Source organism: Carcharhinus amblyrhynchos, chromosome 17 (assembly GCF_965287045.1).
Source record: "Carcharhinus amblyrhynchos chromosome 17, sCarAmb.v2.hapA, whole genome shotgun sequence".
Taxonomy (NCBI): Eukaryota; Metazoa; Chordata; class Chondrichthyes; order Carcharhiniformes; family Carcharhinidae; genus Carcharhinus; species Carcharhinus amblyrhynchos.
Genome location: NC_137340.1, coordinates 9,657,383 through 9,682,108, shown reverse-complemented (window position 1 = coordinate 9,682,108; position 24,726 = coordinate 9,657,383). Strand labels below are relative to the sequence as shown.

General features: G+C 43.8%; 1 protein-coding gene across 2 annotated transcripts in view; it reads right to left on the bottom strand.

Annotated features, from left to right (window-relative positions):
* Positions 1 to 24,726, bottom strand: part of pcdh15b (protocadherin-related 15b) — a 1,349,261-nt gene that overhangs the window by 893,599 nt on the left and 430,936 nt on the right. Inside the window, exon 3 of one of the 2 annotated variants that reach the window (XM_080205457.1) lies at positions 23,108 to 23,163. The exons of the other annotated variant lie outside the window; for it this stretch is intronic. The gene's annotated coding sequence lies outside the window, so the exon portion shown is untranslated. The remainder of the gene's footprint in view (positions 1 to 23,107; positions 23,164 to 24,726) is intronic. 2 annotated transcript variants of the gene reach the window in all.

Sequence of the window (24,726 nt, the reverse complement as noted above, 5' to 3'; positions counted from 1 at the left end):
AACATTTATTATTGCCAATAATAGTGCTTTCAAAATAAGTGAGAATATAAAAACATGTGAATGTGAGACTTTAAAGTGCCTAAATATTCTATCTATCTAGTGTTGCCCTTCACCCGTGCCATCTTGGTGCTGCTACAACTTCTTAACCTTATGTGGCCTACCACTGCCTCTCGGTGTCTCCCCAGGATGTACATCAGATGTGGATGTGACCAGCTGCCTTCCAATTCCCGTGAATCAGCCCTTGACGCGTGTCCTCTGGAGGGCCTGGACCTTGATGTCCCTGGCCGAATTCCAGGTGTCAGGGATGTATCCATGACACTCTCTTCATCCCGCTGCCTCTGAAACACCCCGGTGTCACAAAGGGGGGCAGTCAGGAGGTAGCCACAGCCGCAGTCTCCTGGGTGGAAGCCCCCAGGATGGGCTCGAGCCCTTCCTCCTCCTTTAGCGTTTCTGTGAGTTCCACGGGACGGTACAGCTTCTGCATTGAGCTCCGGTATCACCCGGCCCCGCCAGTCCTGGATGACAACCTGCATTCTTGCCATGGTGGTCGAACCCCAAGTGATCGCCCTATGAGTTGGGAGCCACCTGTCAATGGCAGCAGCAAGTGCCCTCTTGGACTGGGCCATGCTCTGCAGCCCCTCTGCCATGGCCCTCTGAGACTCTCAAAGCCTGCTGCCATAGCTGGCTGTGTCTCGGCACTGTCCAGCTGGGTCTTTGACAAGCTTTGCAGCGTCTCAGCCACGAGGCCATAGCACACTGTGTCTCAGCACTGTCCCGCTGGGTCTCCTCAAGCTCTTGAGCCTCTCAAGCCCATGAGTGGCATGGTGGCACAATGGTTAGCACTGCCTTACAGAGCCTGGGATCCGGGTTCAATTCTCAGCTTGGGTCACTGTCTGTGTGGAGTTTGCACGTTCTCCATGTCTGCGTGGGTTTCCTTTGGGTGCTCTGGTTTCCTCCCACAGTCTTGGGTTGGAGAAGGGGGGTGCTTGCGGGTTGAGGGCTGGAAGCATGCAGGGTGCTAAGGTGGGGGGATCTGGGGGTCATTTAGGGAAAGATGCTAGATGAGCTTGAACACTCACCCTTGCTGCCCTGATTAGATAATTCAGTTTTTTGCTGCACTGCTTCCCAGTTTTCCTGGTCAGTGCCCTGACTGCCACCACCTCCCAGGCTGCATTTCCATCACTTCTGCTGGGACAGCATCCTGCTGGGGGGAGGGGAAGAGGGCACCCCACCTTGCCTCCACTGCCTCCGGCAACCTAGTAAAAAGTCTGACAACACCAGGTTTTAGTCCAACCGATTTATTTGCTAGTAAACTCACAAGCTTTTGAGGTTTCCCTCTTCGTCAGGTGAATGGAGAGTTCTGGCCTCGGACAGAGCATATAAAGCACAGACAGTTTCGAGGTTACTGATTAGAATGCGAATCTTTACACCTAACCTGCTGTTCAAGTCCTAAAGTGGCTGACAATGTGTGTGGAAGGAGCACTGATCACAGGTTAAAGAGATGTGTATTGTCTCCAGGCAGTACAGTGAGTGAGGTTTTGCAAACCCAGGCAAGTCACGGGGGTTACAGATAGTGCGACATGAACCCAAGATCCCTGTTGAGACTGTCCTCATGTGTGTGGAACTTGGCTATCAGTCTCTGCTCAGCGACTCTGCGCTGTCGTGTGTCGTGAAGGCCGCCTTGGAGAACGCTTACCCGAAGGTCAGAGGCTGAATGCCCGTGACCACTGAAGTGTTCGCCAACAGGAAGGGAACAGTCTTGCCTGGTGATTGTCGAGCGATGTTCATTCATCCATTGTAGTAGCGTCTGCATGGTCTCCCCAATGTACCATGCTTCGGGACATCCTTTCTCGCAACGTATCAGGTAGACAATGTTGGCCAAGTTGCAAGAGTATTTACTGTGTACCTGGTGGATGGTATTCTCACGCGTGATGATGGTATCCATGTCGATGATCCGGCATGTCTTGCAGAGGTTGCTGTGGCAAGGTTGTGTGGTGTTGTGGTCACTGTTCTCCTGAAGACAGGGTAGTTTGCTGCGAACAATGGTCTGTTTGAGGTTGTGTGGTTGTCTGAAGGCAAGAAGTGGGGGTGTGGGGATGGCCCTGGCGAGATGTTCGTCTTCATCAATGATATGTTGAAGACTCCGGAGAAGATGTCGTAGCTTCTCCGCTCCGGGGAAGTACTGGACGACGAAGGGTACTCTGTCCACTGTGTCCCGTGTTTGTCTTCTGAGGAGATCGGTGCGGTTTTTCGCTGTGGGGCATTGGAACTGTCGATCTATGAGTCAAGCGCCATAACTAGCCAGGGTTGCATCCTAAAAATGGGAAGCTGTCTTCCTGGAAGCCAATTATTGCAGGAGTGCTGATGGTGGGTGGGTTGCAGATTTCTGCCTCTTTGATGATCAGGGCAGCGGAGAGATGGGGTCATGTCACTCAGCCACTGGGGCCAGAGGGAGTGATGAAGGGACCATGTACCAGGAGGCCCATGATAGGGGGAGGGATGGAGTGAGGGAGGGGGTTAGGGGACTGGTAAAGTTGGGGGGTGTCCCCCAATTTCCATGGGGAGGGGGACGGCAGGGGGAGGCTGGATCTGGTCCCTCGGGGTTTTGTCAGCAGAGCTGGGGGTTTTGTCAGGTTTTCCTGCGCATGCGCAGTTTGCGGCTTCGATTGGAGCTGCTGGCTATGTGACGAATTAGGCTCCACCCACTGCCTGTAGCAGCTAGAAACAGTCTAGCCCACATTTTCAAAGGCTAAGTGCATAAAATTGAGAATGAAAACGAACCCGAAAAATGGATCAGCAACTCTCCCGTTTTCACATTAGCTGGACACTTAGAAAAAACCTCTTAAAATTCCACCACTAGTTCTAGATTCTTCCAAAAGAGAAAACATTCTCTCCACATCCATCCTGTCAAGGCCCATCAAGACCTCATATGTTTCTGGAATAATACACCACTGTCTCAATGCTAACTGGAGTGGCGGCATGGATTATGTGCTCAACTCTTTGGTATGGAGCTTTATCGTATGACATTTTGATTCAGATTCAAGCATGCTACAACAGAACTGAGACAGGCAGAATTCAAATGTCACTGTCAAATTGAAGAAAGGGATTTCTTCTTTAAACTGACTTTATTTACTTTTTACATTAATTGCACTCCAAAGTTTAATTAACTCTGAATCAGCAATTTGTGAATACATTTCGGCAAGCTCGTATTTCAGCAGAATCTACCTGAAAGGTACATCAGCACACTTGTCAGTGAGTTGACATATTTAAACCAATCTTAGGTATTTCTCCACTCAGATCTATAAGGAATGATGTATGTAAGCAGAACACATCTGTCATGTTACTGTGCACTGCTGAACACTAAATCTTATAATTGGCATCAACTGTTGATGTTTCCACGTCTCACTCTGTGACTGATGGTTGAATGCAAGATTGGGTGCTAATTAAAGGGATATAGTCACAGAATACAGCAAACACCTGCCAGGTATTCCTACCTTTGTGTTATCGTCAAAATGTACTGGATCATTTGTTGTGTTTTAGGTTGCAGCTAAGTTTGAATTTTATGAATGCTATCTTCCGATAGGATCGCTTCCTGCCAAAAACTAAAAAAACTTTCTGCCACAAAACGTGGCTTGAAATATTTCTCTGCCAACACAAGTGGATATATCCTCATCTCTTAAACTGTTTCCCCAATACAAAAACACAACCTGAAACTGAAATGCTGGAATGGCAAATTACCAGTAATCCCTGTGGGTGATCCTATAATAATATGCCATGCACTTCTTCCCTTCCAGTGAACAATGTAGTATTGGAACTGAATGCTTTTTTTCCAGAAATCATCCCCGGAGGTGATAACTAAGTAAATGATACTTTGCTCAGTGGACAAACTAATTAGTATTACAGTGAATTATCTGAGTAAATAACATAGGAAGCAGGAGATAAGATAAATAATATTGAAGGACACCATTTAGACAATTATCACTTGAAAACAGGAAATATAAAAAATAAAAAAGTATGGAATTAAAGGATGTTCGGACCAGGGATTACATAATTAATACTGGTACCATGGGTTAATCCAATATTATTGTGGCTTTGAAGCAAATTAATTGTTATGGAGCGGGCCCAATCAGCCATCAGACGCTACAGAATGAAATAAATACTACTGTGACTCTGAATAAATAAGCAGTATTACAGCATCCAAATTAATTAAATAATTGTAGGCCAGGAACCAATGGATAATTACGGACTTGGCTGGGCCTATTAACAGCCAATAAATGTGGAAGCAACTCAGCTTTCTGTCTGCAATAGAGGAAGTAATTAAAAATGGCAGCTATGATTGATTTAAAAAGAAAACTTACTTGACATGGCACGTGGAAAAAGAAATCAAATGGCAAAACAAAATGGCAGGTGGAGTGAGGTGGTTCACATTTAGGGTGGGAAATGCAAGTGACTGCAGTCTCGTGTACCATCCAGAGAACTGGCAATTGTAACTCATTATGTTCATTGGAGCAGGCCTGCTGTATTGAATATCTATCAGACAATTAACCGGCCAGCGGCAAGCCTTCACCAGGATTTAGGGCGCAGTGGCATGAATCATTCCCCTAACATCTCACCCCCTTGCCGCCACTCCCCATGGGCTACCAATCAGAGGCCAGCAGCTCCCCATCACAACTGTCAGTAATGCACCCTCCAGCACTAATTTTGCACATTTTGCACACATGCCACAGCTGTTTTTTTTTATTTGATTTATTATTGTCACGTGAATTGGGATATAACAAAAGGTATTGTTTCTTACACGCTATACCGACAAAGCATATTGTTCTTAGCGTTCACAGGTGAGAAGGAAAGTAGAGGGTGCAGAATATTGTATTGTAGTTACCAATAGGATGTAAAGAAAAAAAAATGTGATAGGACCATTCAAAAGTCTGATGGCAGCACGGCAGCAGGGAAGAAGCTGTTCTTCAGTTGGTTGGTACGTGATCTCAAGCTTTTGTATTTTTTTCTCGATGGGATAATGTGGAAGAGAGTATGCAGCTTCTGCAGCTGTTGGTCATTGCCATTGACATTTGAGTTTCATAGCTTACACTTGTGGCCTAGAGAGGGCAATTTTCACCATATTCATCCAAAAGGTGAAAGGTAAGATAGAAAAAGAGAGGAGTAAGGAAACTGGACAAAGATAAAGAAGCCTCTGAAATCAATGGAAAAGTAAATTTCCTTGGATGAAAAATGAGTTGCTGATTAAATATCAGCTATTTTGTTAACCATTGAAGAGAAATTGTGTCTCCTTTATCTCAACATCTCAATATTTGTCTAATAGTAAACAGGTATATGCATGTAACTGGGACACAAAAACTCTTCCCGCTCAAAAAAGACAGTAGGACTAGGGGGCACAGCCTCAAGATAAAAGGGGGGCAGTTTAGAACGGAGTTGAGGAGGAACTTCTTCACTCAAAGGGTGGTGAATCTCTGGAATTCTCTGCCCGTTGAAGTGGTGGAGGCTGCCTCGCTAAATATTTTTAAGACGCGGGTTGATGGGTTTTTGATAAGAGAGGGGATTAAGGGTTATGGGGAGAGGGCGGGAAAGTGGAACTGAGCAGCGACAGATCAGCCATGATCTTATTGAATGGCGGGGCAGGCTCGAAGGGCTAGATGGCCTACTCCTGCTCCTATTTCTTATGTTCTTATGTTCTTAGTATGAGGTGAAGACTGTGCTGCCTTCTTACCTCCGCCCCATTAAGTTTCGGTGATAAGATCAACGGATGGGCTTCTCCACCACCTGACCTGCAATGCTTATGTCTCACACAAGAATGAATTAAAAAAGGAGGGAATCACAAAAAACACTGGGGATGACCCTCCCAAAAAAATTCTAAGTGTCAAATTTGTGTAAAAACTGGAGAAAATTTCGCTCATACACTCTGTGCACTGTAGAGTGCACTCGCGTGAATCTCGCGAAAAACCAATGGGCAGGGCCTACTCCCGCTGGAGGTGGGCAACGTAGAGCTGAGCGGCCACTGCACATGCACCAATCTGTCAGTGCCAAGATTGCCACACGCACAGTGACCCCTGTCTGCTGGCCTCCTGATCGCTGGTCAGCCCCTGGACCCCACAATGCTGGCCGTGTGACCCCACCCCTCCTTTCCCTTCCCCCAATAGTCCGATTGCTGAGCTGATGGCGGCGGAAATCCGGCACTGGGAGACACGTTCAGGCCCAGGCACCCAGCGGGGAACCCGCGAAACACGCAGCGGGATGGGAAAATTGCCCCCACTATGTTACCAATTGTTACTCTTGAAGGAAAACTTCAGTAACGTAGAAGAAGAGGCAAATAGTAGTTGTGGGTGACATTATGATTAAGAGAAAAAGATAGCCTTTTCTTCAGCTGTGACCAGTAGTTCCCAATTGTGTGTTGCCTTCTAGGCATCAGGGGAAAGGGCAAAATTAAGCTTGGAGACAAACTACTGGGAAGAGAGGTAAAGAAAGGAGAGAGGAAGGCAGGGCACCCCAATCAGAAAGGGGCTTCTGATGGAGGCACCCATTATAGCCATTTGAGAGTCGTAATTGGGGCAAGGCTGGCGTCCCATCCGAGACCCAATCCGCCCCATCCTGTCCCAGCACGAGGTCATTACCAGGTCAGGTGAGCAGCTACCCAGATGTAACCCTGTCCATGTTCAGGGCTCTGAAGAAGATTCATATGGACTCAAAATGTGAATGCATTTGTCTCGCCACTGACGCCTGCTGAATTGATCCAGCATTTTCTGTTTTATTTCAGATTTCCAGCATCCATAATGTTTTGCTTTTGCTTTTATTTTAGTCTGTTGATGTGGATCCCCCTCACATGTCACTCTACTTCTCCATCATCCTTATCAGATGAGGTTTCTGCTCCTTTTTTTTCCTCCAGGTTGTTGTCATCACCCCTCTGCATGGTAATATTATACAGTACACAGCACACAATGACTATGTGACACCTTGACTGGGTAATGCCAGAGGGCACTCCCAGCATGAGCGAGGCAGTGGAAGAATACCTTTGCCCTGTGGTATTCCTTGTTGTGCTGTGAATGGCATTGAACCTCCCTTCTACCTCACTGGGTTTCTGACGGGTATTACCAACCATGTGCAAAGGGGGTATAGCCCTTGTCGCCTTGGATCCATTCCTTGATTTGTGGCCCTGGCACAAACAACTACGGCATCTGTGAATGTCAAAACACATAGGCATCACAGCTGCTGCCTGGGCTGCAAACACACATCTGCAAGTTTCTGATTCTTGTAGTTACAGGTTAACTTCACATTGAGAGAATAGAATCTCTTTCTGCTTTCCAGCATGACAGACAGCTTACATGGTGCCTTATTGGCCGCAAGGGTGCTATCTATTACACAATGAACAGACGAAAGATCACAAATGGCTGCTAATCCAGTTATCCCCCCCCGATTGGTTGCCCTCATCCATCCAGTATCTTATGAATTCTCCTGTCCTCTTGTGTTGTGCATTTGTTGCCTCCTTGATGCAGCAGTGAGTGACTGTTTGGAAGATGCTACACATGTCACCTGTCATACATTGGAAGGAACTGGCTTCATAGTAGTTAAGAGCTGTGGTAACGTTCAATGTTGCTGGTATATGGGTCCCACCGTTTCCCTGTGAACACAGGTCATCTTGTGTAAGGAAATGTAGGTCTGTGATGGTCTCCCTGGAGGACACAGGGCAGAATTTTCATGTCTTGTCCACCATGGAAATTGTAGAGGTGGGGGCGGACCATACAGAGCTCTGTTGACATTAGGCGGGATTTTTCCCACCTTGGGGCAAGCACAAATGGAAAACGCTGCCCAAGGTTTCCGTTGAAACTGTTTCTTCAACGTTTGTAGGTCTATCATCCTGGTCCTGTAGGCTCACCAATGTGCCAGGGGTCCACACCTGCCTCTTCTTGGATGCCTGGCCTCCTGTTACTATTGCTGCTGGCCTATCTGGAGCGCTTCCTGTGCAGTATGACATTCCTATGTGGTGCTGTACCCCACCTCAAAGCTTCTTTGCTTTTGTACTCAAAATGTCTATTTATGCAGCTCAAGGACCCATACATTCTGCCAACAATTCTCTCACAATGTGCTGCCACTTTCATGTACATGAACTCCTATCCTGGTATAACTTCTATATTGGTCCTCCCTATCCCTTCTGTGAAAATGCATCGCCTAACGTTTCTCTGTCCGAGATTGCATATGCCACCTGTCCGCACATTCTGTTAGGTATCTATGTCATGTTGCAGTCAATTAATATCATTCTCACTGTCTATCATACCTCTAAGTTTACTCATGATTCTAGTGTCCAAGTCATTCACATTTTTTGATGTATATACACATATATTTATGTATGATAATTATTGCTCATCTGTTTATGAAAAAACAACAACACGTTTATATACACACACACATACACCCACACACACCACACACAGGTAACATCTGGCTACAATCTTGGTAGATTGATTACCTCTCCTCAATGTTTTTGTTTTCATTTGTGGCTGAATTTGTTTCCTGCTTCACTTACTAGATCTTCATTTTTGGTGCCCTTGCTGACTGTGGGTTCACAGAAAAACCATTAGATCAGTCAAGCACAATCTGTGTTTCACTAACCTCTCCATAATTAGCTCAAACCTTTCCCAGGACATTTTTCATCTAACCACCTGATTATTGTTTCCAAAAGCCTTACCCACCATTGATGTTAAACTGACCTATTTGTGGTTCTAGGAATTTCCTTGAACTCTTTCTTGAATAAGGGAGTCACAGCTGATAGGTGAATTCTGAAAAATATGGGCTGGGATTCTCCCCCAAAAATTCTAAGTCTCCAATTCATATGAAAACCGGAGTAACTCCCGCCAACTTTTTTTTTTTGGTGGGATTTTCGGATTGAATCTCCTGCTCTCTGAACACTGCAGAGTGCCCTAGCAGGATTTCCTCTGAAAATCATGATGCAGAGCCTGTTCCTGCTCGAGAGGCCGGCAGCATAGCGCCGAGCGGCCACTGCATATGAGCCAATGCTGTCAAAAGCTCTGCATTGCCGGCCTGCCAATTGCTGGCCAGACTGATCACTGGTCAGCCCCGCGAACCCCCATCGCTGCCCCTCCAACACCCCTCTCCCCGTGATCGTCGGCCTTCCGGACCTCACAGTAAGAAGTCTGACAACACCAGGTTTAAGTCCAACCGATTTATTTGATAGTAAACTCACAAACTTTCGAGGTTTCCCTCTTCGTCAGGTGAATGGAGAGTACTGGCCTCAGACAGAGCATATAACAGCACAGACAGTTTACAGATTACTGATTAGAATGCGCATCTTTACGCCTAACCTGCTGTTCAAGTCTTAAAGTGGCTTACAATGTGAGTGGAAGGAGCATTGAGCACAGGTTAAAGAGATGTGTATTGTCTCCAGACAGTACAGTAAGTGAGGTTTTGCAAACCCAGGCAAGTCACGGGGGTTACAGATAGTGCAACATGAACCCAAGATCCCGGTTGAGATCGTCCTCATGTGTGCGGAACTTGGCTATCAGTCTCTGCTATCAGTCTTCCGGACCTCTCCAGGCCAACCCCAATGGGTGTGTCCCCCAACTCCCATGACTTCCCTGACTCTCCAACCAGCCAGCCCTGATCTCCAAATCTCCACCCCGGCAATCCCAATCCTCTCCCCACAACCAAATGGCCAGTCCCAATCTCCTATTCCCTCCCTCTGCCTGCGATTGTCTAGCAAAGTGGCAGCAGGCCCTCCCACCCCACCACTGATTGCCCGCAATAGGCCCTGCCACCAAGGCGCTGCCTGATGACCAGTGGGCAGTGCAAAGGTGCCCCGTGGGCAGTACCAGGGGCCAGGCTGGCACTTCCCAGGCCCCCCCCCCCCCGACTCTACCCCACCCCACCCCCAGCGCCTCCCACCCCACCCACCGCTCCACCCACCACCCCACCCCCCACCCTTCCCACCCCCCCCCCCCCTCCTGGGAGGGCCTCGATGACCTCTCTTCTCTCAAGCAGGTTCCCCGTTTTTGGGAACAGTTGTAAACTCTGCTGGAATGAACCACTCCTGGTTTGGGGGGGGGGGGGGGGGGGGCGTGCGCAGCACAGATGCTAGCAAGCTCATTGACTTCAGTCCCAGGTCTGCTAATCAAACACAAATCATGATTAGAATACTGCAATCAGCTCTGCACTGATTTCTGGCACTCAGTTGATTACTCCCAAAATATTGATCCCAGAGACGTGCGGAGGCCTTGGCGCCTGGTGGGAAGCCTGTGAAACAGCCTCCGCTGATGTCTTCCAGCCCGTTGCACTGCTAAAGCAGCACAGCAAGCTGGGAGAATCACCCCCACGAGTTCTGAAGAAGAGTCATATGGATCCTCCAACCTTGCCCACGGCTGGTATTCTCTTGTCCTGCTGCAGTGAACGGAGATTTGGCTGGGCACCAGATTTGGTGGTTAGCACTGCTGCTGCGCAGTGCCAAGGAACTGTGTTTGATTCCCACACTGTCTGTGTGGAGTCTGCACATCCTCCCCGTAACTGCATGGGTTCTTCTGGGTGCTTCGGTTTCCTCCCACATTGTCCGAAAGACGTGCTGGTTAGGTACACTGGCCATGATAAATTCTCTCTGTGTACCCAAACAGGCATCAGAAGTGTGGCGACTGGGGAATTCTCACAAAAACTTCATTGCACTCTTAGTGTAAGTCTACATGTGACACTAATGAACAAACTTAAACTGTGGTGGCAGGGCGAACAACATTGGAGGATACCATCTATTACTATTGTTTTTCTCTCTCCACAACTGCTGCCAGACCTGCTAAGTTTATCCAGCATTTTCTGGTTAATTCGGATTTCCAGCAACCACAGTATTTTGCTTTTATCTGAAAACACATATCCCTGAAGAGCGAATGAATACTTAAGTGGAAATGCAACCGTCATCTACTGGAGTAATTAAGAGTCAGTATTAAATAATGGGTAGTGAATGACAGTGGGCAAAAAATGAGAACAATGAGAATTACAGAAAACAACGAAAAGAATTCAAGGAAATAATAAGAAACAGAAAAAGAAATCTGAAAAAGATGTATGCACTATCAAGGGTAATAGCAAATGTTTTTTTGCCAATACAACAAAAAAGAGCTGTAAGGGAGATGGTAAAGCAGTTAAAACATGCTCGGGTAGATATGACCATATTATAGGATAAAGATGTCACAGAAAACTTAAATTTGTTTTGATTGTCAGTGAAAAAGGAGGATACAGTGCCTGGCAAAAAGAGATATTAGACTTGTGAAGAGAAGAAAATCATTAAATTAGCTGAGGAAATTTGGTTATATTAACTACAATCTTCTGAAGGATGAGTGGATAGCAACTGAACTTTGGAAGGCGGCAAACAATACAATTTTACTGGGCAAAGAAAGAGGTACCGAACAAAGTAATTACCAATCAGTGAGCTGCATGTTAGTGGCACAATTGCTGGAATCCATCATCAGGTGCACAGTAAGTGAGCATTTGGAAGTTAATTAGGGAGAGCACCCATAGGTTTGTAAAAGGTAAGTCATGTCTAACTAACCTAATAGAGCTTTGACAGACTCACTGAGGTGTTGTGCAGAGGATTAATGGACGTTGTTTACATAGATTTTTCGAAGACATTTGATCCAAGATCATTAATAAAACTGAGGTGCACACAACTGAAGGCAGTTGGATATCTTGGATTGCAAAATATTTGTGGGAGGTGACTCGGAGACAGAAAGTGGGATAAAAGAAACAATCACAGCTGGGCATTTGTGACAACTGATGTCCCCAGAGAGTAGTGTTGGAATCCTAGCATACAGCTCTGGAAAGAAACGCTGAAATTCACAATTTAACGTAGTGATTTGCGCAAACAGTATTGCTGCATTTGTTGATATTGACTACAAATTTTCCAACAGCAAGCCGCAAAACTCATTAACAGCTTGTTGCTTAGCAAAAAAAAAGGCTTAACAGACATTGTTCCGAAGTGAGCTCTGGGTTGATCTGCCTTGCACAGTAGCATCTTTGCCTGGGGCAGCTCATAGGCACAGTGCTGGGTCTCCAATGTCCTCAATACTCTCTTTCTGCTGTTTCTACCATCTGTTATTTCATTAAATGATCGTCCACAAATGGTCCTGCAGTTATTCTGCTGAGACAGCTTGCACAACAAACAATAATGCCAGTGCATTTATTATTGTGTGAAATAAGAATGCATACACTGAAGCTTCATTAAACTTCGTGTGCATCTTTTCAATCTGCAAATTTGGTTACTCGTAGTTTAAATGTTCCTTTCTTCTTTTTGGCAAAAAAGAAACATATTTGACATTTATATCAGGAGCAGCATGCTGTGTTTCCTCCTATTAGAGTCAATTTAAAGTTTCAGCCAAAATGCATGAACATGAGGTGAGTGCATAGTTAAGGCACTGTCAGTGATAGTACATGGTTTGTTAAACTGCACGCCAAAACAAGTTAGTACAATTTATTGTAGAAGGCTCTAACAATTCATGTGAGCAATGGGATGGTGAAAACAATGGAGGCTCCTAGCACTTTCTGCTGTTTTCTGCCCAAATATGCTGGGGCTTTGAGTTTCTTCAGCAAAGAAGATGCACCAGCCACATTGCTGAGCCAAGGTAGGATTTCAGCATTGTGTCGATAAAGGATTGCAGGGTCTAGATGTGAATGTTGGCATTCTGTCATACCTTATAGTGAGATGAACTTCAAATAATGTGGCTCCCAGCTGTATACATATTTATCCCAAGTGCGTACAGATAAAGGAAAATGGTTTCCCTGAACTGTGATTGGTCTATGACAGCTTAATAAAATAGAACTTATTCCAAAAGATATGGACATCACTTCTGAAAATGAATGAACATGCATGTCAAAAGGGGCAGAACGCCATCTACCTAGAAATACTGAGGCGAGCACCAAAAGTTTCAATGTAAAATTGGTGTACTTGACATTAAACAAACAAAAATAACAACTTATATTTATACGAAAGCAAAATACTGCAAATGCTGAAATCTGAAACAAAAACAGAAGATGCTGGTAAATCTCAGTAGGTCTGACAGCATCTGTGGAGAAAGAATAGAGTCAAGATTGAGTCTGGATGACTTTCAGAGCTAAGAGCAAAGAAAATCAGAAGAGATTTATACTATGATGGTGGGGTGGGGGGGGTGGTGCTGTAACTGGACAAAGGTAAGTGAGGATGAAGGCGGCGGAGAAAGGCACTAAAACTGTCCATTAAGTGATCAGAATGCAAGAATGGCAGAACAGAGGTACAGACGGTTAAGACAGTTGCCCTGAAGACGGGTAGGGGGGCAAGATGGAGAGCAGGAATGGAGAAAAATAGAAGTGAGAAAGAAGGATGATAAAAATGGATGAAAGAGATGGAAAGAAAAAAAAAACAAAATGTAATAAATGGAAATGGGGTGACGGTGGAGGGGAGAATCCATGCTCTGAGGTTGTTGAACTCAATGTTTGGTCCGGAAGGTTGTAAAGTGCCCAATAAGATGAGGTGCTGTTCCTCCAGTTTGCATTGGACTTCACTCGAAGATTGCAAAAGGCTAAAGATGGACATGTGGTCAGGAGAGCAAGTGACAGGAAGATCAGGGTCCTGCTTGCAGATGACAAGGCATTGAGATTTTGACTGGGTGGGTTGGAGCAATCCACCTACACTTAGTCATTTTTGTCGAAGCTTGGGCAGATTCCCACTGGGAAAGAGATGTGTGGGAGCAGCAACTCAATCTCAAACTTGAAGGCCCCAAGCTGCTCCCATGGATATTGTGATCCCCTGCAAAATGAGCAACACCCTCAACCCTAAACTCTGGGGCAGGGGTCAACCTACCCCATCACTAAATGACTAGGTCACTCACACACCATGTAGGCATGGGTGTAACCTGGCCTCGACCCTATCCATCCTCACTGACATCAAGTCACTGCCCCCCACCCACTTCTCCATGCTCTCACTGTGTGTGAGGCAGATTACGGGTGAGTGGGGTCAGAGAATCGTCCCAGTGCTTGTAAGATGACACCTGACTTTTAGGAAAGAGGAAATTTGGAAAATTGAAGGGGTAGTTATGTTAATTAAAGATGACATTGGTACAATAGAGAGAGATGATCTTTGATCTGCAGATCAAGATGTAGAATCAGTTTGGATGGAGCTGAGAAATAGTATGAGTAAAAAGTCACTTGTGGGTGTGACTCATAGGTCCCTAACAGTAACCATTATGTAGTCGGTGTATGCAAGAAGAGATAATGGGAACTTGTGAGAAACATATGGCAATAATCATGGGTGAATTCAATCTATGTATAGATTGGACAAATCAGATTGGCAAAGATAGCCTGGATCATGAGTAAAGAGTTTATGGAACAATTTATTCAGGATAGTATGTTCTGGAGCCAACCAGAGAGCAAACTATACTAGATCTGGCAATGTGCAATGAGTCAGGCTTAATTAATTACCTGAAAGACAAGATGCCCTGAGGTAGCAGCAATCGTAACATTCAGTTTGAGGGAGAGAAGTGTGGAACATAGACTAAAGTGAATTGAAATTTGGTTAAAGGATAGTTTGGTCGAGATGCATTGGCAGACACTTACGGAGATATTTCAGAATACTCAGTAAAGAAACATGCCAATGAGAAAGAAAGTATCTAAGGGGAGGACATTCCATCCATGGCTAACTCAAGAAGTTAAAGACAGCTGAAATTGAAAGGAAAACCATATAATTCTGCAGAAGTTCCGTGGGTCAGAACATTAGATAGAATATAAAGAATGGTAAAGAATGACTAACAGATTAATAAGAATGTAGATATTAGAGTACAAGAGAAAACTAGCTAGAAATATAAAAACAGATATTAATTCTTTCTCCAGGTATTTAAAAACAGAGTAAATAATCTGAGTGCTGTTCCTCTGGAGAGAGAGTGAGTATCTGGGAACTAGTAATGGAAAATATTTGATTTGATTCATTGTCACATGTATTAGCATAGTGAAAAATTTTGTTTCTTGTGCATTATACAGCCAAAACATACCATTTATACGGAAGGAAACGAGAGTTCAGAATGTAGTGTTACAGTCATAGATAGGGTGCAGAGAAAGATCAACTTAATGCAAAGTAAGTCCATTCAAAAGTCTGACAGCAGCAGGGAACAAGCCATTCTTGAGTTGGTTGGTACATGACCTCAGACTTTTGTATCTTTTTCCCGAAGGAAGAAGATGGAAAAGAGAATGTCCAGGTGTGTGGGGTCCTTAATTATGCTGGCTCTTTACCAAGGCAGCGAGAAGTGTAGACAAGAGTCAATGGATGGAAGGCTAGCCTGCATGATGGATTGGGCTACATTCACAACCTTTGGTCGTTTTTTGCTGTCTTGGGCAGAGCAGGAGCCATACCAAGCTGTGATACAACCAGAAAGAATGTTTTCTGTGGTGCATCTGTACAAGTTGATGAGAGTCATAGCTGACATGCCAAATTTCCTTAGTCTTCTGAGAAAGTAGATGCATTGGTTGGCTTTCTTAACTATGGTATCAGTATGGGGGGACCAGGACAGGTTGTTGTTAATCTTGACACCTGAAACCTTGAAGCTCTTGACTCTTTATATTTCGTCCTCATCGATGTAGACAGGGGCATGTTCTCCTTTATGCTATCTGAAGTCAATGACAATTTCCTTCATTTGGTTGACATTGAAGGACAGGTTATTGTTGCCGCACCAGTTCACCAGATTCTCTATCTCATTCCTATACTTTGCCTCGTCATTGTTTGAGATCCGAACCACTACGGTGGTGTTGTCGGCAAACTTGAAAATCAAATTGGAGGGGAATTTGGCCGCACGGTCATAGCTGTTCAAGGAGAATAGTAGGGACTGAAAACTCAGCCTTGTGGGGCACCGGTGTTGAGGACTACCGTGGAGGAGTTGTTATCTGTCCTTACTGATTGTGGGCTGTGAGTTAGGAAGTTCAGGATCCAGTTGCAGAGGGAGATGCCGAGGCCCAGGTCATGGAGTTTGGAGATGAGTTTTGTGGGAATAATAATGTTGAAGGTTAAGCTGTAGTCAATAAATAGGAGTCTGACATAGGTGTCCTTGTTATCTAGGTGTTCCAGAGTTGAGTGCAGGGCCAGGGAAATGGCATCTGCTGTGGACTTGTTGCAGCAGTAAGCAAATTGTAGTGGATCCAGGTAGTCTGGTAGGCTGGAATTGATTCCTGCCATGACTAATCTTTCAAAACACTTCATAATGATGGATGTCAGAGCCACTGGCTGATAGTCATTAAGTATGTTGCTTGGATTTTCTTAGTTACCGGAATGATGGTCATCTTCTTGAAGCAGATAGGGGCCACAGATTATTGAAAATAAGAAAATGCTGGATGAATTGAACAAATATTTTGCATCTTTCTTCACTGTAGAGGGTACAAATAACATCTGGTTCATACTAAGGAGGTGAAAGGCAAGAAGGAAATTATGAAAATTAAAAGCTAACAAGCCCCGAAGCCCTGATAGACTTCATCCTGGGATCTGAAAAGAAACGGCTGCTGAAATAGTAGATGCATTGATTCTAAGTGTTCAAAATTCCCTTGATACTGGAAAGGTCCCATCATTTTGGAAAACAGTGGATATCTGACTCTTCTAATCAATAAAGGAGGGAGACAAAGAACAGGAAACTACAGGCCAGTTAACTCCACGTCTGCGATAGGGAAAATGTTGGAATCTATCATTAAGGAGGTTATAGCAGGGTACTTAGAAATTCACAACATGGGTTTGTGAAAAGGAACTCATGTTTGACTAATTTATTACAGTTCTCTGAGAAAGTAATAAACAAGGTGAATAAAGGGAAACCTGTGAATGTGCTGTATTCAGATTTTTAGAAAGCATTTGGCAAAGTGCCACATCAAAGGTTACTATGCAAAATAAGAGCTCATGTTAAACAGGGGTAACGTATTAGCATGGATCGAGGATTGGTTAGCCAACAGAATATAAAGAGTAGAGTTAAATGACAAATGAGTAGGGTTAAGTGTGCCACAGGGATCAGAGCTGGTATTTCAATTACTTACAATTTATATCAATGACATGGATGAAGGGACCATAAGTTTGCTGATGAAATAGAAACAGGAAAGAGAAACAAAGTTGTGAAGGAGCCTGCAATTGGATATAGATAGGTTAAATTAATGGATTGCAGGTGGGTATAATGTAAGAAAATGTGAACTTGTCCACATTTGCTGGAAGAACATAAAAGCAGCATATTACTTAGATGGAGAGAAATGGCAGAACTCTGGAGGTACAGAGGGATCTAGGTGTCCTGGTACATGAATCACAATAAATTAGTGTGCAGGTACAGTAGGTGATTAGGAAGGCAAATGGAATGTTGTTCAATGCATGGAGAATGGAAGATGAAAGTCGGGATATTTTGTGCCAGTTGGATATTGATGAGACAAAATCTAGAGTAGTATATATACAGTTTTGGTCTTCTGAATTAAAAAAGGATATAAATGCATTAAGAAGCAGTTCCGACTCAACTGATGCCAGTTGTGTGGGGGAGGGGAGGGGTTGCTTTGGGGTGTTGTCTTATGAGGAAAGATTGGACAGGTTGACCTTTATTCATAGGAGTTTAGAAGAATGAGAGGTGATGTATTGAATCATATAACGACTTGACAGGACTTGACAGAGTGGATGCTGAAAGGACGTTGCCCCCCCGCAACCCCCGCACTTCTGGGTGAGACTAGAACTAGGTGACACAGTGTAAAAATAAAAGGTTTCTCATTTAAGACAGAGATGAATAGAATTTTTTCTCTCAGAACTTCATGAGTATCAAGAACTCTCTTCCTAAGAAAATGGTGAAGGCAGCATTATTGAATAACTTTACAGCAGTGGTAGATCAATCCATGACTAATAACGTAATCAAAGATTATTAAGGATAGGTGAGAATGCAAAGTTGAGGCCACAATCAGATCAGCCATGATCCTATTGAAAGCTGAAGCAGGCTCAAGCAGCCAAATGTTCTACTCCTTCTCCTAATTTGTGCGTTCATATTAGGTCCCAACATAAATCCTTGTGGGATCACATTTGACCAACTACAGCAGCTGTTCATCCTGATTAGGTCTCAAAAAACAAAGAAAATACAGCACAGGAACAGGCCCTTCAGTCCTCCAAGCCTGTGCCAATCATAATGCCCTGACTAAACTAAAAAAGCACCTTCTGCCCTTACTTGATCCATGTCCCCCTATTTGCTCCCTATTCATGTACCCATCCAGATGCCTCTCAAATGTTGTTAATGTGCCTGCTTCCACCACGTCCTCTGACAGTGTGCTCCAGGCATCCACCACTCTCTACACGAAAAACTTTCTCCACACATCTCCCTGAAACTTTACCCACCTCACCTTGAACCTGTGCCCCCTTGCAAATTGACATTTCCACCACAGGAAAACATCTCGACGACTCACTCTGTCTATGCCTCTCATAATTTTGTAGATCTCTATCAGGTCTCCTATCAGCCTCTGTCTTTCCAGTGAAAACAATCTTAGTTTATTCAACTTCTCCCCATTAACAATGCCCTTGAGACCAGGCAATATCCTGGTGAACCTTCTTTGCACTCTCTCCAAAGTTTCCACATCTTTCCGGTAGTGTGGTGACGAGAACTGCACGCAATACTCCAAATGAGGCCTAAACGAGGTTTTATGTTGCTGCAACATGATTTCCCAACTCTTGTACTCAATGTCCCAGCCAATGAAGGCAAGCTTGCCACATGCCATCTTAATCAACTTGACCACCTATGTTGTCACTTTTAGGGAACTGTGGGCATGCATGCCCCAGATCCCTCTGTATGCTCATGTTCCTCTCCTGCCAGTCAGTCAATTTATGAACCAAGTCAATAATTTGCTTTCTATTCCAAGGGCTTTGATTTTCACATGCAGTCTTTTATAAGGGTTATCAGCTTCAGGAATTATTTGAAGTAGTGCAGGGAATGGCACCAGCCAACATTCCTGCATCAGCCAATATCACCAAAATCAGCTGAACTGACCAATCACCTGAATTACTCTTTTTTACAAACTTGCTGAATGCAAATTGTTTCTCTGCAGATAACAATTCATTGTGTGCATTCAAAGTTGTGCAACTTCGGACAGCCTGAGAATATGATTGTGGACTTTAATAAATTCAAGTTCCAGCTTTCATTTTCTTTCCCTCAGACTGATCATTAGAGTAGACTTCACTCTAGCGAAAATCCATCGAATGCAGCTGAGACAATGAATCTGAAATTAAACTCTAAAGGAATATTCGATTCTTAATTATGTGAGGAACAAATGTAATGAAGCTTACAGCCATCAGCGAAAGAAACTTCGTGATTTAAAATTAATAAGATCTGCTGGGGAATGCAGTTCTGGACACAATTAAACATGTTTCAAATGATAACTGGTTATCTTACTATTTTGCATTCCACTTAAATAAGTACAGCATTTGGAGTGCAGAGCTACTTGACAGTGATTTTTATTCCAAAAGTGAGATGGATCATAAATCACATTATTAATCAATCTGTGATTTGTACTGTCATCTCTCAAATGGAACTGAGAATATTAAACAGACAATCTTAATATTAAGCTGTGTTTGTCATATTTTACAAGAGCTAAAATTTAATTACAATTTTCATTTTTTTTTAAATTCATTTGATAAGATTCTTCGAGGTTTATTTCAGGACAGGCGTAGAATAGTTGCTAATGAAAACTTTGAGCCTTGCATTTCCAAAACTCCGTTCTCCACTGCATTTATGTACTGCTGTTGATTACTGCAGGCAGTAATTCTGGCACAAAACAGGACAGTTGAGGCCGCACTAAAATTTGCCCCAAATTGGAGTTCTGATTCCCTCAAGAGAAAAAGTAAAGTGAACTGAAAACTGTTTTTACCATAAACAGTTACACTGGCATCAACAGCACTGTTTTAAAAGCTCCAGTGCTTGTTTGCTTTCGCTTTGAACTGGAATCAAAATAACAGGAGTGTGGGACAAATGCATACAGGAACAAAAAGCAGATGATTGAAATAGAAGCCTCACAACTCCTGCCATCAAAACCCATGCGAGCACTTCAGCCACCTCTAGCTTAATTAACTAGATACACTGCAAAACGCAACACACAAAACTGGCGTGACCCAGTAATTGATGATAACTAAGTCGTGACATTTTGTGACATTCAAACTGCAACTAGAAATAAATAGTGCTCAATCATAGCACTGTTTTTTCTTGAATGCATCAAAGGTCTTCAAGGCTGCAAATAGGAAATTTAGCAACACATATTTTTAAGGTGCATTCCTGCACAGAGGAAATGCCAGGTTTAAGTCCAACCGATTTAAGGCCTCTGACCTTCGGGTAAGCATTTTCCAAGGCGGCCTTCACAACACACGACAGCGCAGAGTCGCTGAGCAGAGACTGATACAGTAGAAAGTCTGACAACACCAGGTTTAAGTCCAACCGATTTATTTGATAGTAAACTCACTAGCTTTCAAGGGGTTTCCCTCTTCTTCAGGTGAATGGAGAGTTCTGGCCTCAGAGCATATAAAGCACAGACAGTTTATAGGTTACTGTAATATAATAATTACTGTATACAGTAATCTGTAAACTGTCTGTGCTTTATATGCTCTGTCTGAGGCCAGAACTCTCCATTCATCTGAAATTTATCCACATCAGAGACTGATAGCCAAGTTGCGCACACATGAGGACGGTCTCAACAGGGATCTTGGGTCCATGTCGTACTATCTGTAAGCCCCATGACTTGCCTGGGTTTGCAAAACCTCACTCACTGTGCTGTCTGGAGACAATACACATCTCTTTAACCTGTGATCAGTGCTCCTTCCACACACATTGTCGGCCACTTTAGGACTTGAACAGCAGGTTAGGTGTAAAGATTCGCATTCTAATCAGTAATCTGTAAACTGTCTGTGCTTTATATGCTCTGTCTGAGGCCGGAACTCTCCATTCACCTGAAGAAGAGGGGAACCTCGAAAGCTAGTGAGTTTACTATCAAATAAATCGGATGGACTTTAACATGGTGTTGTCAGACTTTTTACTGTGTTTACCCCAGTCCGATGCTGGCATATCCACATCAGAGGAAATGCCACAGAGAGCCCACCAAACAATGCAACTGACTCTGTGCACTAGCATCAAGTTGCAAACAACCTGCATCTAAGTAACAAAGGTTCTTTGTCATTGGCAACATCCCAAGTCAACAAGGCATCACTGATTGTCCATAAGGACCCATCCAGGTTGATGCCATGACTCATATTTCCTACAGCAGTCCAAGTTGTGCAGATGGTAAATTCCAGTTGTATTTTTAACACTGACTCATGCTCGTATGAATATAATATTCTGCTTAATATTGCTTCCTTTGATGCTTAATATCAACTTCACTCACAGCAGAATGTTCCAGCTCTTTCTATTCGAATTGAGCCCCCATTTTCAGACTCTTGTTTGTCAGGCAAATTTATATTAAAAATAAGATTTCCAAAGGCATGGCCATGACACTGAATTTTTACACATATGTTCTGTATCAATAGTCCATATATCTGTTTGATTGATGGCTGTTTATTAATTTAACCAATAATTTACATTTGCAGACCTCTGTCAACTGTTTCCAAATTTATTGTGCTGCCTTTTCTAATTATTGAAACTACTTGGAGTTTCCAAATACTGAAAGCTTTATCTTGTGTCTCCTATGATAAGCTGACTATCCGAGTCTATTGAAAAGAAAAGCTGAGCTATAACTGAAATTGGTGCTGCAAAAAAAAATGATGACGATCCACTTAGGAAAGTAATAATTATTATATAATCCAAGCGGTTCAAATTACTTTCTGCTACATGACAAGCGAGCAAAGTTTAACAACTGTAAAGATCTGCTTTGTTGCTGTTTTGGCTCAGTTTATTATGTTTAATGAATTGGCTTGACGATTAAAACCTAAAACAACATGTACTTTTATTCTATTCTCTTTTGAAGACAAGTAAGATCCTGAGGGTAGGTATGGAACAGAAGTGATAACTAAAATAATCTTAAAATAAGGAGAGTTTCCTGTTACACTGGTTACACTATGATTTTTCATCTAACGATCAGATCAAATGGATCAGTCTTCAGGGTTTAAGAAGCTAAGGTGCAAGTGTAGTCTGCAAATTGAAAGCAAAACTTATCTCAAGAGAAAAGGATAAAAGGAAGACAGAAATGTAACAGATACCACGCAAAACCTAGGTACTTAATAAGCAGCACTTGGGAAGGAAATGCATGTTATAAATCAAATAAGGTGCACCATTGGTAATGATTGCATATCGTATGCTCAGTAATCCCTTTACAGACAAAACCATCAGTATGCGGGCCAATGATGAGATACATAGAACATTACAGCGCAGAACAGGCCCTTCAGCCCATGATGTTGCGCCGACCAATTAAAAAGCAATGACCCTCTAACCTAAACCAATCCCTTTCCATTCATAAACCTGTCCATGGATCTCTTAAACGCCCCCAAACTAGGCGCATTTACAGCTGCAGCAGGCAGGGCATTCCAATCCCTCACCATCCCTCATACAGCTTCACTGAATGCCCCAAGACAAAATTAAACAGAGACTATGACTGTGGTGGATGAAGATTTCCTCATGGCTAGTGCATTCTTCAATTAAGCTCCTTATACTCAGCAAACCATTAGAGGAAATTTAATTATAGAGTATTTAACATGTTGTGGGTTTTGATGGCGTGATAGGGAAAGATTATTTGACCTCAAGAGATCTTCAATCTTAGCTCCACTTTCCCGACCGATCATCGCTTCACTCCCTTAGAATCCAAAAATCTGTCCATCTGAGCCGTGAATATACTTAATGCCTGAGAATCCACAGCTCTTAGAGATGAGAGTTCCAAAGGTTCACAACTTTCTCAGTAAACAAATTTCTCCTTATCTGAGACAACCCAGAAATGGGGTGCTGCAGAGCATGACAGCAACACTATTCTCCCGATCCTCTCACCCGCACCCACCACCCACCACCTTAAGTCCTGCAAACTTGGTCCCAGTGTCCCATCGTGTGTAGATCTCTTCCCTGTCCTTTCCTCTATAATATGTGCAGTCAATACCTATGAGCTGCAAGTGTAGAATTGTGAGGTTGTGTCTCTTTACCTTCACTACCTTCTTCCTCTTCCTCCTCGACTTGGAAGGTTCAGGTTCTTGGGTATCTGAAACAAAAACAAAAACAATCAGTTACGTTTAGGTTGTATTGAGGGGAGAAGAGAAAGTAAAAATGTGTGCAGACATCACCTGCAGCTTGTGAACCAGGAGAGATTGTGGATGATGAAAAGGTCATTGTCACAGAGTCGTACAGCGCAGAAAAAGCCATTCAGCCCATCTAGTTTGCACCGACAATAGCTACTACTAAAGTCACAGTAATCCCATCTTCCAGCACTTCTGTCAAGTGCTCATCCAAATGGTTTCCTGTCTCCACTAACTGCTCAGGCAGTGTATTCCAGATTCTCACCACCCTCTGCATGATTTTTTTTTCTCAAATCCACTCTGAATCCCCTGCCCCTTACTGTGAAACTATGCCCCCTCATGATTGACCCCTCAACCAAGGGGATTAGCTGTTTCCTATTCAACCTGTCTGTACCCCTCAATTTTATACAAAACAAGCATGTTCCCCCACAACCTTCTCTGCACTAAAGAAAACAATACAACCCAATCCAATTAAGTTTTTCAGTTTATTTTGTTAGTGTCATAGGCTTACGTTGACACTGCAATGAAGCTACTATGAAAATGCCCTAGTCTCCATGCTTTGGCACCTGTTTGGATATAATGAGGGAGAATTTAGCATGGCCAATGGACCTAACCAGCATGTCTTTTGGACTATCGGAGGAAACCAGAGCACCTGGAGAACCCCATGCAGACATGGGGACAATGTGCAAATCTGCACATACAGGGACCCAAGCCAGGAATCAAACCTGGCTTCCTGCTGCTGTGAGGCAGCAGTGCTAACCACTGTGCCACCCAGGGTGGCAGAGATGGTAATAGGAAGGAGCTTGCAGGGTTTCAGCCTCCACTGCCTTCCTAGGTAGTGCATTCCAGATTCCCAACACCTTTTCTTAAATCCCCTCTGCATCTCCTGCATCTCATCCTAAAACTCTGACCCTCATGCTCGACCCCTCAACCAGGGGAAACAGCTGATTCCTATTAACTCTGTCCATATCCCTTATAATCTTATACACTTCAATCATCTCCCGCCACAGGCTTCTCTGCTCTAAAGAAAAGCAGTCACTCTCACCTCATGTGAGGACTAAAACTACAATGAGTTCTGACTTGGGTCACTATCTGTGGAGTTTGCACATTCTCCCTGTATCTGTGTGGGTTTCCTCCGATTTTCTCCCACAATCCAAAGATGTGCGGGTTAGGTGGATTGGCCATGCTCAATTGTTCTATGAAAATAACCCTAGCCTATCAAGTCTTTCCTTATAGCTCAAATGCTCCATTCCAGGCAACATCCTGGTGAATCTCCTCTACACCCCCTCCAGTGCAATCACATCTTGCCTGTAGTGAGGTGACCAGATCTGCTCACAGTATTCCAGGAGTGGCCGAACCAACTTTCTATACAGCTCCAACATTACCTCCCTGCTCTTATATTCAATGCCACCGCTGATAAAAGCAAGTATCTCACATGCCTTCTTAACTACCCAATTCACCTGCTCTGCCAACTTCAGGGATGTGTGGATAAGTACCCGAAAATCCAACTGTCCCACTGAACTTCCTAA